Source organism: Eutrema salsugineum, unplaced genomic scaffold (genome assembly GCF_000478725.1).
Source record: "Eutrema salsugineum unplaced genomic scaffold, Eutsalg1_0 scaffold_11, whole genome shotgun sequence".
Lineage (NCBI taxonomy): Eukaryota > Viridiplantae > Streptophyta > Magnoliopsida > Brassicales > Brassicaceae > Eutrema > Eutrema salsugineum.
The window spans coordinates 10910574-10931746 of NW_006256901.1; the positions used below are offsets into that span (position 1 = coordinate 10910574).

At 41.9% G+C, this 21173-nt stretch overlaps 3 non-coding genes across 3 annotated transcripts; 2 read left to right on the forward strand and 1 right to left on the reverse strand.

Moving 5' to 3' along the window:
• Positions 1-3638: 3638 nt before the first annotated feature.
• On the reverse strand, positions 3639-3744 carry LOC112090106. The gene has a single exon (XR_002901462.1). It is a non-coding gene; the product is annotated as a small nucleolar RNA R71 (small nucleolar RNA).
• Positions 3745-5396: 1652 nt separating this feature from the next.
• On the forward strand, positions 5397-5503 carry LOC112090061. Its single transcript, XR_002901420.1, has one exon. It is a non-coding gene; the product is annotated as a small nucleolar RNA R71 (small nucleolar RNA).
• A 14450-nt stretch (positions 5504-19953) lies between these two features.
• On the forward strand, positions 19954-20060 carry LOC112090012. Its single transcript, XR_002901371.1, has one exon. It is a non-coding gene; the product is annotated as a small nucleolar RNA R71 (small nucleolar RNA).
• The last annotated feature ends 1113 nt before the right edge of the window (positions 20061-21173 follow it).

Below are 21173 nucleotides of genomic sequence, written 5' to 3' on the forward strand. Positions count from 1 at the left end.
TAGATCACAAGTGATATGCAGGGATCTAGCTTAGAGATCAGCTATTTGGAGAGATGAAAGCATGGATCTAGCCCTAAGCACTCCTAATCTGGCACTTTAGCACCCTAAACTACACATCTAGAACCTCATTAGGTGACTACTCACTAATCATACTTAACACAATCAATCTTTTGCAAGATGTGTTGTTAAGCATGATTAATGATGGGGAATGAAGATAGAGATGATAGATAAGAAAGATTGCAGCTTTAAACACACAAAGATCTCTGATTTCTCTTGATTAAAACTCTCAAAAAGGGATATTTCTCTTCAAAGGAGTCTTTTTCACAAAAGAGGCAAAGAAATTAGAGAGAATAAAGCTTGTCCATGGGAAAAAAACCCAAAAAACTTATATAGTGTCTCTTGCGGACCGGGTCAGCCCAGGACCAACTGGGTACTAACCCGGCTTCAAATGGGTCATGTCTCGAGTGTGCGACATGGTCAGGTACTTCCCATCCTGCAGCCCTGAGTCGCACAGCCACAGAAACAGCCTTGTGCGCCTTAAATCCTTCAGCCTCAGCCGCATGCCTATCTAGGTGTAAACCGCGAGTATTTGTGCTGTTCAGCCTTGTGCGAGTTGGTCATCTATAGTCCTAAGTCCCAGGCCCAAGTCGGTGTAAACCGCAAGTCTTTCTGCGGTTCAGTTCTTTGCTCGGCCAACTCGCATGCCTAAGTCGCACAGCTTGTGGACTTAGCATTTTGCTCGGAGGTCTTTGGTCTCAATAAGGGTTGCCTTACCCGCACATCTCCACACGCAGCTCATTTCCAGAATTTAATCTTTAGGCACTGCAAGTTAACCAAGACGCAGAACCATCTCGCACAATCCAAGTCTCCTCAGACCACTTCGCATTCGGGGGAGCGTTACTTCCAGGATATTGATCCAAATGCCATGATTCAAACTTCAGTGGAAAGAGAACTCAAATATATCAAACTTTGGTGAAGAAAACTTCAGCGCTTGGGGATTGGAAGGTTCCCCGGACGGCTCATCTCTGAAGTGCATTGAAACGATCGAAAAGGGGCTCTTGGACCAGTGTCTACTCCGGAGACGCTATCGTTCAGCACATAGCTCCAAACTAGATGATCATAGATGTTATGGAAATAGCACTCAAATACCTTGAATCTTGATGAAGGCCCCGGCAACTCAATCGGACTGGAAAAGACATCGTCCCACGCAATCTTTGTGAGTCATTGGATCGGTCTTGAAACTGTAGCGAGACAGGTGTGTCTTCCGGTGAGCTTAACTATCAGATAACGACTCCAAATTCAATGATTCCACCTGATAACTATCAGATAATGATTTTCACTCAGTTTTAAAGGTTTTTAAGTGTTTTCCATGGTTTGGAGTTTTAAAAGGCTTTTCAGGAAACTTGGGACTTTGGAGTGCATTTTGGAACAAAAGTACATTTTTGAATAAAATCAAGCCGTCAGAAGTTTGGCTACCAATGAAGACTTTCTCACCGTGTGATCACTCCCAAATTTGGAGACATTTTCAGAGGAGACAACCAGATTTCCAACACACATGGAATCAAAGCAATACAACGGTTAGATCTCCAGATATCATCAATGCACTGAAGACCGATCAACAAAAGCCCAGTCAAGCACAAGTGCTTTCACCCGCGGCCAGCCTTCTTCCCACCGCGGCTCTGGAGGTTTCACCCCCGGTGGACCTATGTCCAAACCTCAAGAGCCCAACTAAGGCCCAAGTCACATCCTGCACTCATTTTACAAGCCCTAGACGCCCAAGACTTAAAGAAACACTATAAATACTCATTTTTAGGTCTTTTGTAAGAGAGCCTCTTTCTTCTCTTTGAGAGAGAACTCATTTGTAGTTTTAGGTTTTATTTTTATGCATTTGTAGAAGCTCTCCATCGCCACTCTGTCTTCAATAAGATAAGTTTTTCTGCACTTTGTTTCTTTTACTTTTCTTCTTCTTAGTTCTAAATCGATGATGATGTCTACCTCAGCCATGTCCGAGTAGTCACCTAGTTGGGTGAAAGGGTAATCCAAAGGGACCCCATGTTCGAATGACATCTAGGTTTTTAGGAAAAAAGATTTTGATTTTTATCATGATTCACCCATTCATACAAATCTCAAAGCGGTAATTCTGGATTGATCACCCAGAATCCGTTCCTAGGTTAAATCCGAGCCACGAGAGTGTTGTATCTGGGTTGCCTGAACTGGATCTTATGGACGTCACCGTCCTACGAGACGAAAGCTACCTAGGGAGGATACGTAAGCAGAGATGGATTCCGATCTACATAGCATGATCTTGTTCTGGCATGAGAGCGAGAATTAATTGCCATGAACAAGTGATTAGATTATTAGGGTGACGAGAGTTGGCTAATCTTACATGTGTCTATCCTATTTTCAGTAATAGAAAATCCTTGCCTAAATTCCTTGTGTTTTAGCATATGAATCCTAAAGATGAACCTTGAACCCAACTCCGTTTTTCATATAGTTTTCAACCGATTTTATTTCCAGCTATTTAATTCTCTGCATAATTAGATTTAGTGACAAACCAAAACCCCTTTTATTAGATTAGGTTTACGATTGTTTTTAGCATCAGTTAGGAGTCCTCAACACACAGATCTCTGTGGATTCGATCCCTAAGTACTACTGCGTTTTCTGTGCACTTGCAGCTTGTCTAGGGTAAAACTTGTGTTGCCCACTGCACTCACATCAAGTTTTTGGCGCCGTTGCCGGGGATCTGTCGCTGTTGAATTGACTTCTTAATTTAATTTCAATCATAAACCTCAAGATTTTCGAGTTCTGCTAGAGATTTTCTAACTCCTTTTTTATCTTTGCTTTCTTTATTCACAGGTGCATGAAAACTAGGAGAAATCCTGACGACATCGTATTGCCCTTAGAAGAGATTGACAAACACGAAAGAGTACTTAGAAAACTCAGACGAAGAACGCTCAAGATGGCCAATCCTAATGCCCATCGGGAAGATCTTTTAAACCGTGATCAGCAGGATCACATTGGAGATAATGACCGTGATTCAGTTCATGGTGATGACCTAGATGCTTCCCATGAAGAAGATGGACAGCCACAACTCGATGAAGAGGGGAAGCGAGTCCCTCTAAAGCTGCTGATAATCAAAGGAGACAAGACTATGCCGATGCTGAAGGAAGAAGGAATGATGAAAACATTGTTCCACCAGTTGTTAGAGAAGCCAGTCGACCTATACAACTTGCCAATCCTGCAAGAAGACAGCCTCAAAATAGACTCATTGCCGATTTCAATGCACCTCACCAACACTTTCAAAATCGATCAGCTATTCAAATTCCTGTACCAAGAGAAAATCATGAGATAAAACCTCAGATTGTGTATAATGGAATCTCTACTGAATTCCATGGAATCAATTCCATGGAATCTCTACTGAACATCCAATGGACCACATTGATCTTTTTGAAGAAATTTCTGGAATGGTGAGAACAACTCCAGAAATTGTGGACTATGTGAAGTGTAAGCTTTTTCCTTTCTCTGTAAGTGATAAAGCTTTTAGATGGTTAAATCTATGCCATCTGGTTCTATTGCTTCATGGGAAGAATGCAAGTCCGCTTTCCTGAACCACTTCTACACCAATTCAAGATCGAACCAGCTGAGGAACAAGATACAAAGTTTCCAACAAGGCCCAATAGAATCCTTCTATGAAGCCTGGGAGCGATTCAAGCAGTATGAGAGAGACTGCCCACATCATGGTTTCTCTGGAGAAAACCTGCCTTAGCACCTTCTACAGAGGACTACAGCAGAAGTATCAAATTTCTCTTGACACTGCCAGCGATGGAGATTTTCAGTTCGAAAACCATACCACAAGGGAGAGCACTCATCGAAAACCTAGCTGTAGCCAACAGCAACAACAACCCTGAGTATGACAGATCAAAGATGACTATTACTAGTCATGAATCAAGGGAGATTGCTGAGCTAAAAAGCATGGTAAGTCAACTTCTTAAGTCTCAAAATAATAATATACATGCTTTTGATACTGCTGTAGGAAGTGAAGAAGATGGAAGATATGAAGAAGATGGCATGTACCAAGAGGAAGAAATCAATTTTATGGGAGCTCAGGCATACCATAACCAATTTAGTCCAGCTTTCAACAACAACTTCAGGAACTCTGGTGCCAACTTCAACAATCTCTCATACAGAAATCAAGGAGCCGAGAATCAACCTTATCTGCAGCAGCAAAGGAGTTTTCAAAACAAGTTCCAGAATGGGAACTATGGAGGAGGAAACTTCCAACAAAGACCAGCTTTCAATCCACAAAAAGCACAGACCAGCTTATTAGAAGCAACCCTTTCCCAGCTAAGCACCCATGTAAAATCGCTTGAACAAACTATGATGCAGACTACTCAAGGCAATGAAAAGTCAAATCAGTAAGGGAAATGGGGGTGAAGATCGATTGTATTTGCAATGACTTCAATGGGAAGTTCAAATCTCTTGCGACCCATGTCAAGAAATTGGAACATCAGATAGGTCAGACTGCAGATTCAATGAAGAGACAGCCAAGAGTCTTACCAGGCAGAGTGGAAGATAACCCAAAGAAGTTTTGCAATGCTATGACATCAGTTTTGGAAGAAGAACTTTTCGCAGACTCTAAAGAAAAATTGACACCTGAACCTCTCATGATGGACTCTGAAACCGAGCATGAGAGAAGCCAAGTCATTCTGGTTAAGGTACCCAAATGCTTGCCTGACCAAAGACTCAAAAAGTCTAAGGATACAGGGCGTTTTCCTTCAAATGTTAAATTTTCAGATTGTTTATGTGATTCTGATGCTAACGTGAATGTCATGTCAAAATCTGTTGCTGAAAAACTTGGTATAGGTACATTTGTCCCATCTCCAGTGAGGATAATATTTGGTGACTCATCTCAAAAGAGAATAGAAGGAATGATCCAGGATTTGCCACTGATCATTGGAAACAAAATAATCCCAGCCTATTTTCATGTTTTGGAGATGGACAAAGACAAAGATAGGCCTTTGATATTTGGTCGCCTATTCTTAGCTACAGTAGGTGTTGTTATTGACAATGCGAATCGCTGTTTAGTTTTCTTAAATGTGGACAGGAAAAAGTTCTATAAGACGACGCCAGACCCAACTCCAAATCGAAATGACAAGAACAAGGAGAAGGTGTTGGATGACAAAAAGGAACTAAAAGCACTTGCATCCAGGCATTTTGAGAAGATCAAGATAGTGGTGCCACCAGATATCAGCAAGGAGAAGGAGAAAAATCTTGAAGGAATTGTTGAGAAGACAAAACATGTCCTCAAGGATGCAAAAATCTTTAAGAAAGGAAAAGAGATTGTGATTCAAGATGAAGGAAATCCCAAGTTCAGGCTAAGAAGAGAAGCTTCACTAAACCCATGATGTGGGCATTGGTTGGTGTAGCTCCTGAATCTCTCATATGCTTCACCAAAACTCTCATTGCTGTGCTGAGTGAAGCTAGAGATTTGGTTTCTCAGTTTTGCAGTTCTGGAGGTGGAGAAGAACTTAGATAGAAAGGCCTGCTTGCATTGCTCCCAGGTTTGAATGGAGCCTCTTGGAAGATTCTTCTCCCATTGGTGAGCTTTGTCACCAAGACTGAAGGGGAATAATCTTAGCTTGAAACTGTCTTCAGAAACTCCATTTATCTTTGTCAGGTCAAACACTTTATCAAATTGATCCAAGTGTTCCAAGGGATCTTCCATTTCTAATCCATGGAACTTTGAGTTCTGGACCATATTCAACAAGGATGCCTTCACTTCAAAGTTGTTGTTTTTCACAGGTGGTGCCTGAATTCCAGCTCCATACTGATGAGCATTTGCCCTGTCATTCTCTCCAACATAGACTTGTGGCTGCTCATATCTCCTTTGCTGGTGTTGGAAGGGCTGATGCTGGTGGTGCACCTGTTGTCTTTGCTGTACATTGGCCTGATGCCTCTGTTGATGAGCTGGAGCTTGTCCCTGGTGGACATAGGCTTGCTGTTGATGCACTTGTTCCTGATGAACATTACCCTGATGTAACCCTTGACCAATTCCATTACTAGCTCCATTACCCTGAGCCTGTTGCTCCTGAACCGGTTGTTCTATGTCCACCACATGCTCTCTTTGGTCTTCAATATCAGCCTGATCAATCTGTCTGCCACGCCTGTCTCTTCTCCTCCTTGGTACCAAAAGATTAATGTTGACGTTTAAGGGGAAAGGTGGACCACAGCTTCTTGATCTGGACCTGGTGTTCATGCACCTGAAATTCACAACCAGAACTTGAAAGAAATTAGAAAACACAAAAGAAAATGCTTGATCTCAAGAAATGACACAATCTCAATGCTATCACACTTTGGCAACGGCGCCAATTGATAATTTAGAGTTTTCAAAGCTCTAAATGAGGGGTTATCTATCCCTTTTGTAACTTTGCAGTACAAAGGGTATCCATCCATCATGTGTAGACACTTAGATACAGTATCAGTTCTTAATTCAAGCCAAATGAGTGAAGTTTTGATGATTAATGACAACTAAGAATGGAAAAAACAAGGATTAAAGCTAATGATCAACTTAAACAAGCAAGTAAATGAGCTAAATGAGATGAGAATGTATATATGATGATGAGAAAGGTCTTAGACATGATATGCCTTCAGTGATAAACTAGTGAGCTAATGAACCATATGATCAAGTAAACCATTCAACCTAAACATCATTAATTAAGTTAATCCTCTCATGAATGTATCAACTCCTATGCAAAGCAGTTTCTAACCTAATCATCATTAGTGAAACATGAATCAACAAGCATTAAGAATCAGTTTAATCTGTCATTTAAGCATATAGACAATCATTTCCATGATGAATAACACTTAAACCTCTAATAACCTTGGTTCAGACATTTCATCAAACAGTTTTGGTGCATGAAATATCCAGAATCTAGACCACATATGATTTGTATGGATCTAGCATTAAGAACAGGTTGTAGAGAATGGAATATGCATGATCTAACCCCTAAGCTCACTAATCTACCACTTAAGCACCCTAATCTACATATCTAAGACCTTAATATGGAGATTACTCACTAATCATGATCAACACACTAGATCCTTTACAAGATGTGTTGTTAATCATGATTAGAAGTGTGATTTGATGATGAGAAATGATAGAACAAGATGGAAAACACTCTTCAAATCGATATTAAACTCAAAACAAGGTATTATCAAGTGGTTCTTTCACCAAAAAGGAAAAGGAGACTAAAGATAAGCTAAAAGTTCTCTCCAAATTAGGTCTAAAAAGTATTTATAGTAGCCTTGGACGAACCGGGTCAGCCCGGAACAAACCGGGTACTGACCCGGCTTTGGTGGATAAAGAAGAAGTTTGCCACGATCTAGCAGGTTTTGGTCAAGCCGTGGCAAGTGACCGTGTCAAGTCCTGTGTCTCTTGTTCTTGGATGAATCATAGTGCCACGGGCTCTCTCTGGCCATGAGGCATGACCGTGTCAAATGATGAAGGATTGCATAAAGTTTCCACGGTCAGGTTCAAGGTCGTGATGCGTGGCCGTGTCAAACGCCAAAGGAATGCATAAAGTTGCCACGGCCAAGTCTCAAGCCATGGCGTGTGGCCGTGTCCAATCCCGAACGTTTGAAGGATCACAAGTGTTGTCTTGCCACGGTCAAGTGTAGACCGTGGCATTACCTCGTGGCAATTCCCGAATGCAAGTAAGATCATGCCGCGGCTAAGTCTATCTTGACACGGACAAGTGTAGACCGTGATGTGGAGACCGTGTCAAACCCCGAAGAAATGCAATCAAATGCCACGGTCAGATGTGGACCGTGGCCTTCCACCGTGCAATATTTCCCTTAGCTTAATTTCAAGGCCTTAATGAGGGTTATCAATCTCGCAACATTCAGGGCTCCTCGGACCACTTCTTATTCATGAGAGGGTAGCTTCCAGGGTACTGGTCCGAATGGTGTGATTCCAGTTTCAGTGGATAGAAGACTCAGATATCTTCAACTTTGGTGAAGGAATCTTTGGTGCTTGGGAAGTGGAAGGTTTCCTGGAGGGCTCATCTTCGCAGTGCATTGACACGATAAGAAAGAGGCTTCTAGACATGTGTCCATTCCGGAAACGTTATCGTCTTGCTCATAGCTCCGAATTGAATGATCTCTGACGTTCTGGAAAGAGTACTCAAATATCTTGGATTCTGATGAAGGCCCTGTAAACTGAATCGGTCTGGAAGTGCACCGTCCTTCGCATTCCTCTTCCTGGATCCACCTTTTTAACTCCAAATAGCTCCAAATGCACCTGACAAACACTCCAAACATGCAAAGACTCATTGGGACCTAATGCAACTCCTAAGTCCTAAAACAACCCCTAAAGACCTAAAATGCATGAAATAAGATATGATTTGGAATGAAATATACAACCTAAATGATGCAAATTATGAACATATCATCTTCTTGGATCTCTGGAAACTGATGGGTTATCGAGTTTATGACAAAGGAAGGTCCAAGGCATCATTACTCTCTCATCCTACTGTCCGCTATGTGCATAAGCTACTAGAAAACACTGTGTTTTCGCGAGCCAACCAAGCAAATGTCCTTAAGCCAGAGTTGGTGACACTACAGTTACCATTCGCAGATCACCCCAGGTTTCCTTGCTTTGCTTGTATCATTGCAAGGAACCTAGTGAAGGTTAAGCATGAGATACTTACATCTGATTGTCAGGACTACTCACCAGCTTTTTGGAGCATCATTACTTCGTTTATGATAGCAGCATGAGTTGATTTTTCAGCTGAGACACCTCTTAGAGAGGATTGGTTTGATCTTTCTCAGTTCTCTAGAGAAAGGACTATCATTAGGGCCAAGTTCTCCACCAGTTCCACCGAGTACAAGGTCCTTCTACCATCGGATTCAATGCCCCGTCTCCGAGATGGTTCAGACCCAGGATGGAAACTAGAGACTTGCGATTTCCTACCATCTTTGCAACTCTTACCTCTAACCATGAAGCAATTTCTGGCTGCAAAAGCCAAGAGAGGGGTAGCTACAAACAGTGAGAGACTTCAACTTGCACCATCTTCATCCAGAGCCAGTTCTTCTCAGATTAGAGCATCCACTAGGAGTGATGCAGACTTTGCAGCTTTGAATAAGAAGCTTGACCAGCAAGAGAAGATCAACAGGCGCATGAAGAGGCTACTATAGAACCGCCGGTCTGATGATGACTCCTTTACCACAGAGACAGGTGACAACCATGAGACATAGGCGCCTATCCATCACCACATCATACCCACGGTTCTATCACCATTTCTCACCAACTTTTTCACACTGGGGACAGTGTGATTTAAGTTTGGGGGAGGATGTTTATCCGTACTAATCTATTTTTCTTTGCTTCTTATCTTTTTCTGTAATTTTTAAATTTTCCTATGCTTATTAAAAGACCATGAGTATTTTTCAGGAATGTTTGACACAAAACTATGATGAGTAAGATCCATGTGCTTCTAGACTTTACATGCTAGTTTCTTTTGTGGTAAGTACTAGACTAGGCGGTAGCTAGAGTACTTGCATGATAACACCGTATTTTGACCACTTTTATGGATCGTTTTGAAATACTTTCTCTATGTTTTTAATTGCTTTTAAGTACTTTTATTACGTTTTTCTAGTATTTGTAGTTCCAAGACTCTTTTCAGGTAACTTTGGGAAAAGCTTAACAAAATGGATAGAAAACCAGATTTCAGCTCAGAGTCAAACCGTCAGAAATTCACCTCCGATTGAAGGCCTTCTCACCGTCTGATCCAGCTCAAATTTGGAGATCTTAAAGATGGAAGTATCAGCTTTCCAGCACGCTTTACAGCTTGGCAATCCAACGGTTCAATCAAAAGATACGCGAAGAGCAAGATGTCCCGTAAACCAGCCGGCAAGCGTTTCCACCCGCGGCCAACAGACCAATCCCCGTGGTCACGCACGTCCCGACCGTGGCCAGCCAACCATTTCCCGCAGTCACGCACATCTCGACCGCGGCGAGCTAATTCCGACTCCGAAGGCCCATTTCTGAAGCCCATATCATTTTCCCAGCCTTGATTCCGGAACCCTAGACCCTAGAGATGTCTTGAGCACTATAAATACATGTTTTAGGAACCCTTATTCGTATAAACTCATATGTTCTTATTGTTTTATAATACTTTTTAAGTTTTAGGTTTTAGGGAGAGAGAGATTTGTCTCTTGAACCCTTGTTCTTTCTTTCTCAATTTCGGTTTCTATTCTACTTTTTGATATTATGTTTTTGATTTCGTTCATCATGTCTGAGTAGTTTTATTGTTGGGACTAAGGGATTTTCGATGGGGATTTATATGTTCGGTGAGGATTCCATGAGCTTTTGAGCCGAATCTTAGAACTTTTTCTTCTGAAATCGTTTTTATTGCATGAGAGTAGCGTCATGAACTACAATCTGATCCAGATGCTTGGTGACACGAAAGTGTTCATCCGGTGTTACATCTAGTTTGGGAGAGCAAAACAAACATAGGAGTGGAAACTTATCTATGGGTGATTTGTGAATGCTGACGAGTCTTAAACATAATGCATCTCTTCTTTTCCAGGGCCAGAGTGGAAACCTAATGGTTAGGGTTGAGAGAGATAGTTGTCTATGATCACGACAGTGGCGTATTCATACGTCCGTGAATCCAGTTTGAAAAGTTTAAGCTAAGATCTTATCAAATTTACTCTCTAGCAATGTTTTGAATCGTTCATACCCCTGAGAAAACTTCCCTGAACCCCAGCGCCTCTTTTCTTATACATTTACACCGATTTTCATTCAAGCTTTAGTCTAGTATCTTTACTCTTTCAATCGATTTTCATTTAAGCAATTAGGTTAGCCGTTTTTCTCATTTTTACCCGTTTTCGTTAAGTTTAGTTATTAGGTCATTTTAATTCCCGTATTTTATCTTTAAGATTCGTTTTTACGTTTTAAACACACCACCAAAACCCTCACAAAACTCGCCTAGTTCTAGACTTCCTTACTTTATATTTCTTTCGAAGGCTTTTGCAGGAAAGATCCTCCTTCCCTGTGGATTTGATCCCTAAGTACTACAATCGATCAGCTGTGCACTTGCGGCTATTGATTTCATTTAGGGTAAAACTTGACACCCTCACACACGACCACATCAAGTTTTTGGCTCCGTTGCCGGGGAAGGCACGCGTTTTCTTTCCCGCAAAACCCTAAGAAAGGTTGGTAAATCGACTCTAGAACCCTTTTTTCTGCATATTTCCATTTTTCGGTTATTTTGTTTCCATTTCAGAAGATATGGATCCTTTAAATTGAAATCCACACTATGAGGAAGGTTTCTATAACACTCCTCAAGCCACCAGACGCAGAGAGAAGCAGTACTTACGCGATCCCTACGAAGAAATTCGAACCAAAGACTACAGAACGTTCCAGAACGAGCCATACATACCTCCAATGGAAAACCCTAGATATCCTATGTATCGCCTACCTCACCAGGTTCTTCACCGAGATGAGAACGTCCAGCTCAGCAACCGATTGAGTCAGCTCGAAGGCGTGATCAAGCAATTCATAGAAGATCGAGCAACCGCTACAGCCACTCTAACCGAAAGGATTGACGGGATATCGAAACTTTTCAATGAGAAGATCGATAACCTAGCCTCACAAGTCAATTCAATAGAAGAACGAGCAACCAAGGACGCAGCTATGATCGCTAACCGGTTCGACAGCATGGAGGAAGAGCAAGCGAAGCACACCTATGAGCTTCGCAACACCAAAAACAAAGTCATGGACCTGGATTTCAAACTGGATAATGGGGAAAAAGCCCTAAACGAAGCTAAGAACGAGTCTTATGACTTCAGAGTCGAAGTTTCTGAGAAGGTTTACAGAGTCATTGACAAAACCGAAGAGCTTGACTCAACCATGGACAAAGTAGTCTATGGTCTAGATGAAGTTGAACAAAAGGTTGAGGAGATCATACAAGGACTTGGAGAGCAGATTCCAGCAACCAAAACTAAAGACTCAGGTCCATAAAGGAAATACATCAAGCCAGAAGACCCACGAGATCATCCAGGAAGCAAAGGAGCAAGCAACAGCAGCAAATCAACTCGGAGACACTTCCCCGCGGTCGCGTCGCTTCTGACCGCGGCCGAGAAGCCTTCTCCCGCGGTCGTGTTAGGTCTACCCGCGGCCCATGGACGTTTTCCCGCGGTCGTGTCACCTGCAGTCAAGGCCAACCGGAAAAATGTTCCAAAACAGTCCTGTTCAGCTCATACAAGCATCTGTGCGACTGATACACATCTTGGGATGACTAAACCACTCCATCAACAACTGTTTTGCTCCATCAGAACCCAAAGATCTGAAGACGAAGACAATTCATGGCCCTGCAACATGGCTTTATCTTGTGAAGATGAGTATGGAGAACAATACTCTGAAGATGAAGATTATGGGTTGTTTGTAGAAGATCCAAACGCAGGATATTCCTCAGAGGAAAGTTCAAGAGAAATTTAATGGATCACCAATAACATCAGTAAAGATAAGCTCATGGAGTTCAACAACGTGGTCAGGTCATTCCCTGCTCACCTAAGCTTTGATGAAATCTGGAAGCTTGGTCGTTTGCAAGTGTTTTTCAGGTACTGCAAGGAGTCTAAAGAGGATATCCATAGATACTTTATGCAAGCTCGATACATGACAACACCAGAAGCAGCTGTCTATGCGATTCACCTCAAAAAGCCTGAAGACTGCAGCCACTACACAAACAAAATCAGCAAAGAAAAGCTCGACAAATTCAATGACGTAGTCCGAATTTTACCTGAAGGAATCACATTTGCCAGAGCTTGCAAGGACTTCATGATAGGCCATTACTTCTGTGAGAGCAAGGAATCAATCCCTGAGATAGAAGACTTGTTCAATCATGCCAGAAGAGGTAAACCTGTTCGAACACTTCACAAAATCGAAGGTGTAGGTCAGTTTCTTATCTCTTGTTCTATTAGAGGAGAAATGTTTAATAACGTGCTTTGTGATTCTGGAGCTTGTCTTAACATGATGTCCAAGGCAATTGCTTTGAGACTTGGTATTAAACACCTGCGCAGGACTAGAGCAAAGATTAGTCTAGCTGATGATTCCAATGCAACACCTCAAGGAATAGCTCATGAAATTCCTTTGAGAATAGGAGATTGCATAGTGCCTGTCGACTTCTACATTTTCAAGACGAGAGACGCAACATATCCAGTGATTCTCGGATGGTCTTTTCTAGCAACTTCTGGAGCTATAATGGACTGGCCAAACCGGAGGATTTCATTTGCTAATATCGACAAAGACGTCTTAGCAAAGCAGGAAAATGTTCAGCATTGGAGCGACGAAGAACCTGCTAGGCAAAGCAAGAAGATGTCGAAAAAGACTTGACTCAGGACAAGGTCTTCTTCATTGGACTAAGCCACGTCCAACACCAAAAGTCGAGCTAAACGACTTAAAACAGAAGCGCTTAATGGGAGGTGATGCAGTGTTGTGCTGAGTGTCAACTACGTGAGGGAACAAGTTTTACCCTTAACAAAACAAAAGAAAGCCGCAAGTGCACAGCTAATCAGTTGCAGTATTTAGGGATCGAATCCACAGAGATTTGTGTGCCTGGTATTCTTCTACGGTTTTTAACTTTATGTCTAGACTAAATTGGTTTTAAAGGTTGGTTGTTTTTCTTGAATTAAACTAAAGCAAAATAAAGCAAATAAATCTATCCTAAAAGGCAAGTAAACAAATCGAATGAAAGGCAGTAGAACAAGTAAAATATCGAACTAAACAAAGATAAGGCAAGTAAAATATCGCATGAAAGGTAAATAAAGCAAGTAAATAACGAACTAAGGAAATTGAAATGCAGGTCTAAGAAAAGCAAGTAAAAATCGATGGAATTGTAAACTATGGCTAAAAAAGCTGAGCTTTTGGGAACTCTAAGGGATCATAATCGGTTTTAACAATAAGGTAGATAGATTGGGATTGACGGATAACAATATATGGGTTCTAGTGCTAGAGTACGGCGGTATGACTACGTCACTGTCGTGATCATAACCAACTGTTTCTCGCAACCCTGACCAGTAGGTTTCCACTCTGGCCCTGGAAGGGAGAGAACACAAGAGCTGCATAAGACTCGTCAATACTCACGATCTCGCCGCAGGTAGGTTTCCACTCCTACGAAAAAATCGCCTGTTTCATTCTAGGGCTGATACTTAATGATAACTTTCGCAACACTAACTATCTAGGTCAGATACTAGGTGATCAATCAAGCATACATGCAATAAGAACAAGAATAAACAGAGAACAGGTTGAAATCCCAGATCTATAAACCTAGATGTCTTAATCGATTATGAGAGCCCCTTTCGGGAACCCTAAGCCCAACTCGGGATCTACTCAGACATGACTGAGTTCGACATCATCAAACAGTAAAGAAAAGAGATAAAGAAAGCTTCTCTATTGAAGAACTCGGACTTGAACAATCTTCTACAAAAATCTCATAAAAAAGGCTAAAGGAAAAGGGTTTCTGTAAAGTATCAAAAGCTCTCCTAAAAAAGACCTAAATGACATGTATTTATAGTCTCCAATACTCCATGGTCTCTAGGGTTCCGAAATTGAGGCTGGGAATGACTTTGGGCTTCAGATAAGTGGGCTTTAAGTCGGAGCTTGAATGCCGCGGTCGGGAGTGCTGTGACCGCGGCAATTGGCTTGTTTCCCGCGGTCGGGAAGCTTCTGACCGCGGCAAATAGCTTGTTGGCCGCGGTCGCGTGAGCTGCTGGCCGACTCCGCGTGGCTTCGGGGCTAATGGAATATCTTGAGATCCAACCGTTGTAATGTCTCCAAACTAAGTGCATTTGAAAGCTGGTTGATTCTTCTATAAGTTATCCAATTTTGAGGGTGATCAGACGGTGACCTTTAGATATAGAGTCTTAGAGAGCACGAATTTACCAGTTAATATCTGTCTTGTAAAGCTTTATTATGTTTCTGATACTCTTCCTTCCCAATTCCATTCAGTCTCTTTTGCGAGTGACTGAAAACTGCGTCGCTCCTCTTCTCTCCGACGTTTTTGCACATATCTTCTGATATAAACTAAAGAGAGAATGCATGAGGATTGAAAACAAAGGTAACAGATAAAGATAAACTGGTCATCTAGGACGACAAAGAGTGGTAAAAGTGATGGTAAAAGACGTCCTAGATGTGTATGTCGATGCCTGCCTAAAATCAATGATGAGAAAATTAGATATCAATATTAAGTCCAAATATAGTGAGCTAGTATATCCTGTCAGAAAGAATCTCCATGAATAGAAGTCCTCTGGTGGGAGTTCGTAGTGCAAGTACTCTAGCTACCGCCTAGTCTAGTGCTAACCACAAATGAGCTATCATGCATAGTGTTGAAGTGTGCAGGTCTAAATCATCATAGTTTTGCGTCAAACATTCCTGAAAAATACTTAATGTCGAATAGGTTACATATTAAAATTTAAAAAGTACTTGAAATTTAAAAGCAAAAGTAGGAAAATAATTAGTACGGATAGACATCCTCCCCCAGACTTAAATCACACTGTCCCCAGTGTGAAAAAGTTGGTGAGAAGATGGTGAATAAAAGCAAAATAAGATAAAATAAGATAAAAGAAAAGAAAATGATGATAGAACCGTGATGGTAGTGAAGTGCTGGTCAATCACTCATCCTCTGAAGTGTCGTCTGTGAACTGGTGTTGCTCATGTAAGAAGGTGACAACACGCTCAAAGCGTCGTCCCTGTCTCTCAACTCTGCGTTCCGGATCGGAATGAGTGTGTGATGATGTAGATGATGAGGCGTGGCCGGTCGGAATGGATGGCTGAAAATGAGCACGGGCCGCAGCTGCATCATGCCTCGCCTTGGCCACTATGTACTGGCCAATGGTGAATGGTAATCGAGGTACGGATGGTAGAAAATCATCGGATTCCGGAGTCTATCGAGGGCGTCCTCCGTTGCACAATCTCGGGATAGATGATGAAGGTAAGCGGACTCGGTGCTCCTCAGTGCCAGTGCAATATTTGTAACCAAACCTGTCTGGATCGAAATTGGCGCGAGAGATAGTGTGATCGCGAGAGAGATAAAGGAGATCATACCAGACATCGGGAAGTGGATCATCAGATGAGAAATCGAATCCTACAGTCTGTAGTATCGCTGTAATAGCACTCTCGAAGGCTGGAGTAGCGTCGTCGCAACCATGTAAATCATGCTTCACCTTTACCATATTCTACGATATGATCCAGGCATAGCAGGCAAGTCGTGGGTCATCCATAAACGGAATCTGAAGTGTAATGAGCTCAGTCTTCAAGAAACCTCCCATGTTGGCTCTAGAGAAAATCGTGTGTGCTAAGAGTTTGTGCACAACTCTCACTGCTGGGTGGCTAAGAAGGGCTGACTTAGATCTCCCACTATCATAGGTTCCATGACCCATCTCCCTCCACAGGTTAAGATCAGGTTCATCTTCAAGATAAATGCCATCAGTGTATGGAAGCTTAAGAGCTTCACAAACCTCGGAAATGGTGAGAGAATAAGGCTGTCCGCGGAGAGAGAATGACAAGATGCCATCTGATGCTCTGGGGTTCCTCCTCTTCGTGTGGTGGAGTGTAACGGTTGCTAAAAACTCACGGACTAGCTCAGGATAAGTCGGAAGGTTCAGCTCCAAGTAGGGTCTCAGCTTAAGTGCATCGATGTACCAGATCACATCCTCTCTGATTCCAAGCATCTCGAGTGTATGATAATCAATGCAAGGCGTGGGTTTGATGTTCAGCTTCTTGAAACGCCTTGCATAGTCCACTCTCGGGTTTGTCTCCCTCCCAATGTATCGAATCTGTGGTGGTTCGGGAGGTGCTCGTGTTTCCCTCGAGTGCTGGAGCAATCTCATCACATAGCTTCTTCTTCTCGGTCTGGCTTGGTTCAGCATGTACTCTCCTAGAGTAGCATCGTCGGGAATGTCATCGGAGCTGCCACCAGTTTGACGGCTCCTTCGGGATATGGTTTCATCCATTTTCTGCAAAATGAAATGATTCTTGGAAAAAGAGTGAATTTGGGTGCTAATTTTAACAAATTAAGATCTGTTATACTAATACTAGTATAAAGAGATTAATTAAAATTATTAGCAAACAAAATTGATATTAAATCAGAGAAATCAAGTAGTTCATGACTAAATTCGCATTTTTGATGTCCTCAACATAGAAATCTTCTAAAAATTGGTTTTTATGAGCAATTTCCATGTGAATTCTAAAGATTACCCAATACTAATCACTAATCACACAAGACTAAATCAAATTCATCAATTTTGCTGTTCCAAATTCGATTTTTATGAAGCATGAAGAATCCAAATTTCAAAAATCTCAATTCCTCTTAAGCTAGGTGCTAAAATCGATTTTTAGATAACCTAAATGGATAATCTATCATCCTTAAACTATTTCCACCATCAATAGACCAAGATTCTGGGTTTTTAAAGAAAACCCTAAGTTCAAAATCGAGTAAGAATGGTGAGTTTGAGGTCCATACCTTGCTGGGAAGAGAGAATTGATGGCAGAATTGAAATCAGCTTCGAAAAAGAGTGAGGTTTGAGCCAAAAATCTCTTAAAAAGCTTAAAAATTGAAAAATGTGTTCTTTCTCCTAAATCTCTAAGTCTTTTGGAGAAGAAGAGAAGAAAGAGTTTTGATCCAAAAAGTTTGTTTCTTTTCTTTAAAAAGCGTTTTTGAAGCAAACACGGAAAATTTTTGGAAATTTTTAAGTTTACGGGAACTTACATTTTCTTGTTTGCACATTAGGAAAGTTTAAAACTTACGGAGGATCTTTTCGGGTTTTACCGGGAACATTTCGGGAAACACCGGGAATCACCGAAAAACGTCACAAATCCGCGACATCACCTCAATGACCAACGGCCGCGGTCAGGAGACGCGCGACCGCGGTGGATGAGGGCTCGGCCGTGGTCGCTTTCACGGTGCCGCGGTCGATGCACCTTTTGCCGCGGTCACGTTAGTTGCGACCGCGGGTCTTCCTCCTGCGGCCTATTGTCCAATCTTCTCGTCTTTGCCGGGCCGAGCAGCTAAAGACCTACCTTTTTCTCCTTGGTTTTTCTAATTTTCTGATTTTTTTGTGTTTTTGTTTTATAGAATACCTAAAACTTAAAAAGAAAAAGAAAGCATAAATTCTATAAAGGAAAAGAAAACTAAAAGAAAGAGTACCCAAATGGGTTCCCTCCCATTAAGCGCTTTTGTTTTAAGTCGTTTAGCTCGACGTAAGCATGAGGAATCAGGCTGATTTGAATGGCACTCCACTTGATGTGCCTTTATCACTTCCGGTTGGTGGAGGTTTTATTTCTTCCCCTTGAAGAGAAGTCTTCTTACCTTTAATCTTCTTTCGGACCTTAATGTTGTTCAGAACCCTTTTTGTGTTTTTGATCAGCTCCTGGATTTGGTCTTCACTAGTTTCTGATGCATCTGGAGGAATGATGATTTTGATCTTTGCAAAAGCTTTCGGCTTCTCCTTTTCTTTCTCTTTTGGCCTGTTTCCTTTGCTTGGAAATTCATCTAAGATAGTAGGATAGTACCTTTTTCTGTCCACATTGAGGAAACAGCACGCCGGTTTGCGTGATCGATTATTGCTCCTACCGTAGCTAGGAATGGCCTCCCGAAAATGAGTGGCCTCTCCTTGTCTTTATACATCTCCAGGACTTGGAAATCTGCTGGAACAATCTTATCTCCCACTAGAACTTGTAGGTCATGAATCGCCCCTTCAGTATCTTTTTGAGATGAATCTCCAAAGATAACCTTAACCGTCCTTAAGGTTTTTATGCCCAATTTCTCGGCAAATGTCTTAGACATGATGTTGACATTGGCTCCAGAATCGCACAAGCAGTCTGTAAACTTGATTCCTGAAATAAAACACTGGAAAACAAAACGTCCCGGATCATCGGCTTTGGTAAGCCTTTGAAACGGTGATCGTTCGGGTACCTTAAACGGTGGCTGCTTGGGATCGATATCCTTGTACAGTGGTACAAAGATCGGGATTTCTTCTTCCTTTCCATCGATTCCAGACTCTTCTTCGGGCAATGTGGTTATGGCGTTGCAAAACTTCTTAGGGTTATCTTCAACTCTTCCTGGAAGAACTCCACTTTGCCTCTTCATAGAGTCGGCTGTTTGGGCAACCTGCACATCTAACTTTTTTACGTGCGAAGATAAAGATTCAAACTTACCATTCAGATCATTGTACATGCAGTCCACTTTCACATTCATGTCTTTAGATGCTTTTTCGTTCGTCATAACGAGTTGTTGGATTGACTGTTCAAGTCTACCGATTTGTGAAGCTAGCTGGTTCGTCGTGACTCCCTGCTGTTGTACGAATTGATTGTTAAAATTCGTACCTTGGTAGTTATATGGCTGTCGCGGTTGGTATGGTACTATTCCTCCAAAGTTTCTGCCTTGAAACTTGTTTTGGAATGATTTTTGCTGAGGTGGATAGTACAGATCTTGAGGATTCTCCACATTTGGATTGCGGTAAGAGAGATTGTTGTAATTTGCATTCCGGAAGTTGTTGTTGAAGTTGTTGGAGCGATTTTGGTATGGCACTAGTGCTCCTACGTAGTTCACATCTTCTTCTTGAAATGCTTGATTAATGTTATCGATATCAGTAGGTCCTTCATCTTCTGCGCCATTGTTGGTTTCACAAGCATGGATCGGGCGATTGTTGCTCCTCAGAAGCTGGCTCACCATGTTCTTCAACTCGGTTATCTCCTTGTTGTCTGTTCCGGCTTGCTTCATTTATCGATCATATTCAGGACAATCATTGCTATTGGCTTGAGCCAAATTCTCGATGAGGGCTCTTCCTTGAGTTATCGTCTTTTGCCCAAAATCTCCATTGCTAGCTGTATCAAGTGAAAGTTTGTATTTTGGTTGCAAACCTCGATAAAATGTGCTCCGCAAGCTTGATCCATGAAATCCATGATGAGGGCAATCACGTTCATACTCCTTAAAACGTTCCCAAGCTTCATAGAAAGATTCAGTTGGCCCTTGTTGAAAGGTTGAGATCTTCGTTCTCAAATTGTTCGACCTTGACTTAGTGTAGAAGTGGTTCAAGAAAGCAGTTCTACATTCTTCCCAATTAGTAATCGATCCTGCAGGGAAAGACTTCAACCAACGGTGAGCTTTATCTGCTAATGAAAAACGAAACAACTTACACTTTAGATAGTCAGGTGGAATTTGGTTTGTTCTCATCATGCTGCAAATTTCTTCAAAAAGCTTGATATGGTCCATTGGGTGCTCAGAAGGAACTCCATGGAACTGGTTTTGCTTCACCAATGAGATGATTTGAGGCTTGACTTCAAACTCATTCCGGTTTGGAAATGGTACTTGAATCGCAGATCGATTCTGAAAATTTTGAGTAGGTGCATCAAAATCAGCTATGCGATGGTTCCTGGCTTGTCTTCGGTGTTGATTTGCTGGCGAAATGGGGCGGTGAACGCGTTCATTCGGCTGCATTGCTGGGTGGTCACCATCGGCTACATTGATGGGTGGATCAAGGTCTTCACGTCCTTCTCTCTCTCGGTTCTGGTGGTTTCTTGGAAGAACCTCATCCTCCTCTCCATCTTGTTGAGCATGATCACCTTCTATGTGATCATTCTCTTCGTTTTCTCCATGTTCGGACCCATCTTGGTCCATATTTAAATTTCGATTAATAGGATCTCCAGGCTGGTCGTCGTTGGCCATTCCTTGCGTTCGTCTAAGTCTTCGAAGTTCTCTTTCGTGTCTGTCTATCTTGTGTAGAATTGGAATGTCTCCTGCAGGTCTACGCCTGGTATTCATGCAATTCAGAGAAAGACAAAAGAAGGGAAAGATAGTTCAGAAAAACTTTAAGAAAGAACTAGAGATCAGGTGTCTAGAACAGAAGTTAAAACAAGAAAAATAGCAAAAGGTAGCGAAACAAATCCCCGGCAACGGCGCCAAAAACTTGATGCGGTGGTGTGCTGAGTGTCAACTACGTGAGGGAACAAGTTTTACCCATAACAAAACAAAAGAAAGCCGCAAGTGCACAGCTAATCAGTTGCAGTATTTAGGGATCGAATCCACAGAGATTTGTGTGCCTGGTATTCTTCTACGGTTTTTAACTTTATGTCTAGACTAAATTGGTTTTAAAGGTTGGTTGTTTTTCTTGAATTA